The sequence below is a fragment of the Elephantulus edwardii genome, unplaced genomic scaffold (genome assembly GCF_000299155.1).
Source record: "Elephantulus edwardii isolate Elephantulus edwardi_28Jun2011 unplaced genomic scaffold, EleEdw1.0 scaffold00030, whole genome shotgun sequence".
Classification (NCBI taxonomy): domain Eukaryota; kingdom Metazoa; phylum Chordata; class Mammalia; order Macroscelidea; family Macroscelididae; genus Elephantulus; species Elephantulus edwardii.
Window position 1 is genome coordinate 22,144,596 of NW_006399780.1, and position 8,934 is coordinate 22,153,529.

Below are 8,934 nucleotides of genomic sequence, written 5' to 3' on the forward strand. Positions count from 1 at the left end.
CTTGGAATTATTTATAAAACATTATGTGTAAGTCAAGTGTAGATGTATCACTATAATCTACAAGACTAAAATTCTATAGTAACTTATTTTTGAACCTTCATATTTACTCTGGTCAGAGTGGTAATTATTAATCAATGCTAATGACACATCAAATCATGTAGTTTCCTTTACAAATACCACAAGTATATGCTATGGTTGTTGCAAGTGTTTTTACAGTTACTGATTTTGTCAACTATTCTAGTGTTGTAGCTACAATAATGTGAGAAGTAGTATTTGGGAATCTACATCAATAACTTTTTAGAAAACAAAGTGGTAAATAAAGGAGGGAAAATTATTTAAAGCCTTCTGTTTTGGAGTTAATAATATAATAAAGCTGTAAGAGATATAACATTTAAGAAAAGTATAATTGTTTGTATCGCTTACTATTCTAAAATTAAAATTGACTGTAAACATTATTTTAAAAAAAGAAGCAATATGGTCTCCTATGAGAAGAGGTCCATGACTGGGGTGAGTGAGAGAGCCTGAGTCATCATATTAAGTGGCATACAGTGATGCCATTATGTGAAATATACATCATACAATTTAAACTAATTTTTGGCAGACATAAATGAGCAATGTAAAATCTTGTATTTGTGCTCTAATCATGTCTATTTGATAAATCTTTCTTGTTTTATACCTACTGCCATTTTTTTTAGCTGTGAGGGTAAAAATACCCAGTGCATTGATTGTTTTAATTCAGGAGTTCTGTTTTCAGTTTTCAGGAAAATTGTTCCAAAAAGTTATCAAAATCAAAATTTCAGTTATAAACCATGACTAAGTGAGGCATTGATTCCATCACACAAACTAATTGAGTTAATTGAATTCTGTGATCTAAAATAAGCTGGTGATAATTAAACATTTTCTTACTCTTTCCTGTGGGGGAAGAAGTATTGTTTTGGAAATTAAGATGAAGAAAGAAGTAAACATGTATTTTTTCCTCCACCATGACCTCAGTTCTTCCTCTGATGTACATATAAAAGTAGACAAGCAAAAATCTGTTTTTTTATTAGAGATGAAGAGTAGAAGATATGACATAAATTATCTCATGTAGTATATTCTATTTATCTAGTTTCAGTAGCTGATTTGAAAATAAGCATATCCAGACAAGAACAAATAATAATTTATTCTCATACTTTCTCTGTTCTGGCTTATGTTATGTGTTTTGGTGGCTATAACAACAGCAAATAAGATTCAAATGAAGGAGTAAGGACATTTGAACACTTGACTATTTGGCCAAATATTTCTCAAAAGAATAGTTTACAAAAATCTTCTGTGAGAACATACCCAATAAAATGCAATTGTACATTCTAGCAAACAGCTAGGTACATGGATCTATAAGATCATATATATATTAAAAAGTCAATAAATAAAATCCATACCAATAGACTACAGAGGAAACTTCTACATTTTATAAAAATCCAAAACATAGTTTTTATAAAAAAACATTAGGTTAAACTTACAATTAAACTGAATTTTGCAACTTCATATAGAACATCTGGGGAAAAAAACCCAACAAAACACCACAAAACACTTAACAGTGAAACTATAGAGATTTTCCTTCTAAGATTAAGATTAAAACAAAGATGCCTTTACCACCATTCCTAGACAACATCTTATAGGAAAGAGAAGTCTATATATATATATATAAAAGAGTAAAGGCAAAAATTTGGGAAGTGAAATGTAAAGCCAACTTTATGAATAGACTGCATGATTAAGTATTCTATAGAAAAAACTCAAGGAAACAAAACCTCTTGGACCTAATAAGTGAGTATAGTAATACTGCAGAAAATACAAGTCAAATTAAACATCAGTTTTATTACAAAGTAATGCAAGGACAACTGAAATTAGAGTTAAAATTATCATTTAGCAAAAAAAAAATAGTATAGTTATAAATCTAACAAAATATGTATAATATCCAATATATAACAAAATAATAATTATAAATCTAACATAATGTGTATCATATCAAATAGATAACAAAAATAATGTATTTATAAATCTAACAAAACACGTACAATAACCATGCAGAAAATACAAAAATTAGTGAAGCAAAATTAAAAAAAGAACAAATTAAAGGAAAATGTATTTTGTATTCATGGGTTGGAAGACTCAAAACTGTGAAGATTCCAATTAATTTTCCAAAAGGAACATAACTCCACCAGGTTGAATTACAGATACAAACTCATTTTAAAGTTTATATGTAGGGAATTCTGGTGAACTACTGACACAGTAACTGGGGCAATGGGGGTTGTTGTGTCAGAATTCGTGAGACTGGCTCAGGACAGGGAAGGGTTCAGAGCTGTAGTACATAGGGCTCCTATACACCGCAGAAGACTCAATGGCACATAACAACAATAATATACTATGACAGGTTTGGAAGCAGGAGTGGCATCCAATTCCTAATTAACATGTCTCCAGAAACTCTATGAACCTTGATAACTGTCAATAGTTGTAGAGGTGCTTCAGGCCTTCTGTTCATAGGGTTGCTATGAGTTGTGCTCAATTCAAAGGCATTCAACAACAACAACTGGTAAGGAGTTGTGTTACGAACTCAAAGGAAAGTCCTTTGACTCTACAAGCTGTTCGATAGGAGAACAATGGACTAATCTCATGTGTGATTTATAACATCTGGAAATCTGCTGGAATGTCAGCTCTGAGTTGGTTCCAACTCAATGGTATATAAAACAAAAAGAAAATTGTTTTTAAAAGGCAAAAAAGTCTAGGCAAACCAAGAAAATATTGTAAAACAAAAAGACTAACTTAAAGGGTTTATTCTACTTGATTTCAAGTGTAACACTAAGGTTACAGTAATTTTAAAAAAATACATGCAAAATTATAATAATCAATAAAGTACACTAGTGAAAGATAAATAGATTGATAGAAAAGAATAATCAGAAAGCATCATACTATTAACAGAGGAGGAAACATAATTAAATGGAAAAGGAATAGACTTTTCTACAAATATCCCTAGACCAATTGTTACTTAAAAAAATAAACCAAAAAAAAACAAAACCCAACCACAGCATAGTAGATACAGATATTCTACTTTTCACAATATAAACTTAATTTCTTCATATTTAAAGTGAAACATAATAAAGCAACTTCTGAATGTGTCCTAAGAAATAAAATAAGACATAAGAGAAAACATAGATGACTGTCTTTAATAAAGAATTTTCTGATGCAACACCAGTAGTATGAGGCCAGACAGAGGAAAAAAAATGGGCTAGATACAGTAAAAAAGGAGACTGATGACCTAGTCTGTAGTGTTGTACTGCACACCTGTAAATGCAGATTCAACATGAGAGTGGCCAGCTCTAACTTCTTCCCACTTCATAAAGGGGAACTGTTTCCATCATTAATATTCCTCATTGTCGTTGTTGTAGTATGCCATTGAGTTGTCTTAGACTTACAGCGACCCTGTGTACAGTCATTCTAAACACTTCCCTGTCCTGAGCCAGTCTCACAGCCGCTCTAAACACTGCCCTGTCCTGAGCCAGTCACATAACAACACTGTTTTAAAATGGGATTGACATGGGTTGTTGGGAGAAAACTAGGAAAAGAAAACCAAAGCAGGTGCTACTTGCAGCAAGGATCATCAATTTTACATACGCAAATACAAATGAAAGCTGAAGAAAATTGAAACAAATACCCAAAGGAAAAACACTATCAAAACCTTGAGTCTATCACACTTGCATTTAAAAAATCATCTCAAGAACATATTTGAAGGAAACATTGGAACAGATGAAGGAAAGAACTGTTTAAAAGGAATATATGATTAGGTCTCATTTGTATGTCAACAGTCCAGAATAAGAGGGGCATAGCAAAGTGGACTGAAATGAGGAGGGAGGAATCTGTGCAACAATGAATGAATATTTTTTTAAAAAGTGAACATGGGGAGGGAGATGGAAGGGAAGAAAATATGAATGAATGAATGAAAATTCAATGAAATCCAACATTTTTGTAAACCTTCATTAAACTCACAATAGAAATTTTTTTAAAAATGCCGTAGTTGTTAGGTACTTTCTAATTGACTACTATTCATAGAAACCCTATGAGCAACAAATAGATCCTGTCCTTTATTCTGCAACTCCTCATAATCTCTGCCACAGTGCAGGCAAATATTGCAGTCACTGTGTCAATCCATCTTATTGAGGATCCTCCCCTCTTTTGATGACCCTCCACTTTAAATGAGGACAGAATAAGAATTAATGCCTTTGGATTGTGGCCCTAGTGATTGGTATTGAATATCCCATGGACTGTCAAAAGAACAAACAAATCTATTTGGAAGGTAGTTGGACAAGAGTGCCCCTTAGAGGAAAAGATGGTGGAACTCTATTTCATTTATATTGAGTATGTTCTCAAAAAGTAAGAATCCTTGAATAAAGACATTACGCTGGGAAATATGGAAGGTCAGAGAATGAGAAGAACCTTAACAAGATGGATTGACTCAGTGACTACCACACAGGGCTTGAGACTGAAATAATGAGAATGACGCAGGAAAGGGTTAAATTCTGATCTGTTGGTCATAGGTTCCCTATGAGCTGCAATTTATTTGGTGGCACCTAACAACAACCACCATTTTTCTTAATATTGTATCAATTAAGAAGGATTAACCTTCCCTATAATAGGTTATTAATGAGTCTGTCTCTGTTTCTCATGCCTTGTTCTTTTTCATGTAGTCCAAATTTTAAAATAACATGCTTAGGATACAGAGTGAACAATTTACTGATATTAAGAAATTAGATATCCTTTTGTTCTGTTCAAAGTTCTGCTTCTTGGTGTATATATAGATTTCAGATGGACATAATTCCCATCTGCGATTTCCATTCTTCCTAATGTTATCCATAATTGCTATGGTCCACACAGATTAATGCCTTTGATAAAACACAAGTAAATATCTCTCTGCTAGTCTCTGCTTTCGATCAAAGTCTATCTAATATTAGCAATGATATCTCTCTTTCCATGGCCTCTTCTATATCCAGTTTGAATTTTGAGAAGATCCTTCTTAATATACTGTCCCACGCTTTTAATCTTCAAAATTGAAAAGGTAATAAAAAAGATTTCCCCATAAGAAAAGTCCAGGACCAGATGGCTTCACAGCTGAATTCTACCAAACATTCAGAGAGGATCTAGTACCAATTCTACTTAAACTATTTCAAAAAATTGAAAAAGAACAAACACTCTCAGAATCATTCTATGATAGAAGCATAACCCTAGTACCAAAATCAGGAAAAGATATTACCAAGAAAGAAAACTACAGGTCAATATCTCTCATGAATATAGATGTTAAAATCCTTAACAATATCCTAGCCAATAGAATCCAAAAACACTGATGTATTTTTTTTTTTTGGCAAAAAATAATTCAACATGACCAAGTGGGATTCATAACAGGTATGCAAGGATGGTTCAGCATAAGAAAATAATCAACATAATTCACCATATTAACAAAATAAATAATAAGAACCATATGATCTTAGCAATCGGTGCATAAAAGGCATTTGACAAAATCCAACACCCTTCCTGATTAAGACACTCAGTAAAATTGGAACAGAAGGAGATTTCCTCAACATAGTGAAAAGTATATATGCAAAACCAAGAGCCACCATCATTCTTAATGGAGAAAGGCTAAAAACATTTTCCTTGTGAACAGAAAGAAGACAAGGATATCCACTATCACCACTTTTAGTCTTGAAAGGGCATTGATACAAGAGAAAAAAATAAAAGGCATACAGATTGGCAAAGAGATGGTTAAAATATTACTATATGCAGATATGATAGTGTACATAGAAAAACTTCAAAGACTCAACCAAAAAACTGTTAGAGCCAGTAGGCAAATTTACTATAGTAGAAGGATATAAGATCAATGTAAAAAATGCAGAGGGATTCCTCTGCAGTAACAAAGAGAACTCAGAGAAGGAATTAAGAAAGAAATACCATTTACAATAGCCAACCACAAATTGAGATACTTGTGAGTGAACCTAACCAGAGATACAAAAGACCTATACAAAGAAAACTATAGAACATTTCTGAAAGACACAATAAAAGACCTAACTAAAGTAATGGAAAAATGTGTCCTGTTCATTCATAGGCATATTCAATATTGTGAAAATGAAAATCGTACCAAAAGCTATCTACATATTCAATGCAATCCCAATACAAATACCAAATTCATTTTTCAAGGAGATTGGAAGGGAAATTGTCAAGTTAATTTGGAGAGACAAGAGAGCCAAAATAAGCAAAACACTTCTGAGAAATAAAAATGAAGTGAGAGGTATAGCACTTCCTTACCTCAAAACACAATAGTAGTAACCAAAACAGCATGGTACTAGTACAATGACAGGCACATAAATCCATGGAACAGAATTGAGAACCTAGAAATAGGCCCAGCTATCTATGGTCAACTAATATTCAACTATGAAATAAAAGCTGTCATATGGAGAAATGAAATTCTCTTCAACAAATAGTGCTGTCAAAACTGGACTGCTCCCTGCAAAAAAGCTGAAACAGGATCCACATCTCACATCATACACAAAAATCACCTCAAGGTGGATAAGAGAATTGGGAGTAAAGCCCAAAACCATAAAGTTTTATGCTTAAACAATATGTTTAAACTTTGTAAATAAATCAGAGACAAACTGGGATCAAGCTTACAAGCTCTAATCTACGCTATAAGGAAACTGCCAAATACAACCAGAAATGTACAGTCTGAAAGGGATAATATTGATGAATGGGACCTTCTAAAGATTGGATCCCTGTGCTCATCAAAAACTTGCTCCAACAAGGTGAAAAGAAGAGTTTCATAATGAAAGTTTATAGAGTACTCCTGGGCCTCTACCAGAAAAAGTCTGATAATCCAACTACACAATAGGGAAAACACATGGAAAGAAATTTCACAGAGGAATATATTCAAATGGCCAACAGACATATGAAAAAATGTTCCAATCATTGGCAATAAGAGAGATGCAAATAAAAACCACAATGAGATACCATCTCACTCTAGCAGTAGCAGTGTCAATATTTAACAGGACAGCAAGTAATAAATGTTGAAGAGGATGTGGTGAGATAGGAACTCTTCCGCATTCTTGGTGGGATTGTACAATAGTACAACCACTCTGGAAGGCAGTTTGGAGGTTCCTCAAAAAACGGAACATAGGAATTCCATATGGCCTAGCCATTCCTTAGAATAGAACCTAAAAAAATGATAATTGAGGCTGAAACAGAAACTTGTACACCAATGTTCATAATACCATTATTCACTATGGCAAGAACATGGAAACAGCCCAGATGTCCAACCACAAATTAGTGGATTGAGAAGTTGTGGTACAGTCATATAATGGAATACTATGCAGCACACAGGAGCAATGACTTCGTAAATTACTACCTAACTTGGAAGGGAATGGAGAGCATTATGCTGAGTGAACTAACTTAATCCCACAAGGACAAATACTGTATGAAACCATTATTGTAGAATGAATATGTGGATCCAAGGCAGCAGTAAAAGTGGAAAAAAGGGGTGACGATGAGGGGGCTAGAGAGTTAATAATAGGGTTTCACAATTTGATGGGTGAGTGGGGTGAAGGAAATGGGATGCACCTTTTGTGAAAAAACAATATGTTTAAACTTTGTAAATAAATCAGAGTAATATAAAAAAAATAATATTCAGTATCATTGTACTTGCATGTGATATTTAATGACATATTCACTATGATTGTACTTGCATTTAATATTAATGACATTTTAAAATTATTTCTGTACTCTTATATTATTATTACAAAGTGTCATTGAGTTAAATATGACTCATAACAACCCTATAAACAATAGATCTGATCCCCATCCTATGTGCCAACCTCTCAATCTTTGACACACTCTAATGTTTCAGTCACTGTGTTAATCTACCTGGTTGAATGTCTTCTACTCCTTTGACTTATCTTTCCAAGCATGATGTCCTCTGTTACAGCAATTTTTTTATTGCATGGGTAAAAATAAGATTCTCTTCAGCGCACCTATGCTTTTTTCCCTTTTATTATCTTAGTTCTTTATCTTACAATACTTCCTGAAATGATGCAATGTTGACCAATATTCCTTCCATCTTCTTCCCCCTCCCCTTCCTTGTGTAATTCAATATTTTACCAATGGAATCCCTCCACACTGGAACTCAAGGTTTGAATGTGCTTTGTAGTTCTTTCAGCTTGAGCAATGCTGAGGATGTTGGCTTTTGGTTTCCTAATTCCAGCTTTGTACATCTTGTTGTAATACTTTGCTGGATATGTACTTGTCTTTCAATTTATTGTATTTTAGTGACTTATAAGTTGACGTGATGCTGCTTATTGTATAGTTTGTATCTGTGGTTGTTTTCTTGTTTGTAGAAAAGACTCAGAAAACTAACTAGAACCTGCCATTGTTAGTTGCCATCAACTTAAGTATCATTCATAGTGATCATATGAAAATCAGACCTGCCCTACTCTGGGTCATATCCCTAATCTCTGCCACACTGAAGCCCATTGTTACCATAGCTGTATTAATGTATCTCATGAAAGATATTCCCCTCTTTCTCTCTCTACTTTTCTAAGCATGATACCTTTTTTCAAGGACTAGATCCTCCTTCTAACAATACGCCCAAACTGTGACAGATGAAGTTTAACCATCCTTCTCACTAAGGAGAATCTGGCTATACTCTGCACTCTCTCCAAGACATATTTGTACATCCTTTTGGTAGTTCATGAAATATTTGATACTCTTCTTAACTGTAGGGTCGGCGAAGGACAGGAAGACCCTCAACCAGGTAGATTAATATGGTGATTGCGGCAATGGGCTCTTGTGTGTCAGGAAGTGTGAGAATGGTGCTGGATAGAAAAGAATTCAGATCTTTTGTTTATAGGGTCACTATGAGTTGTG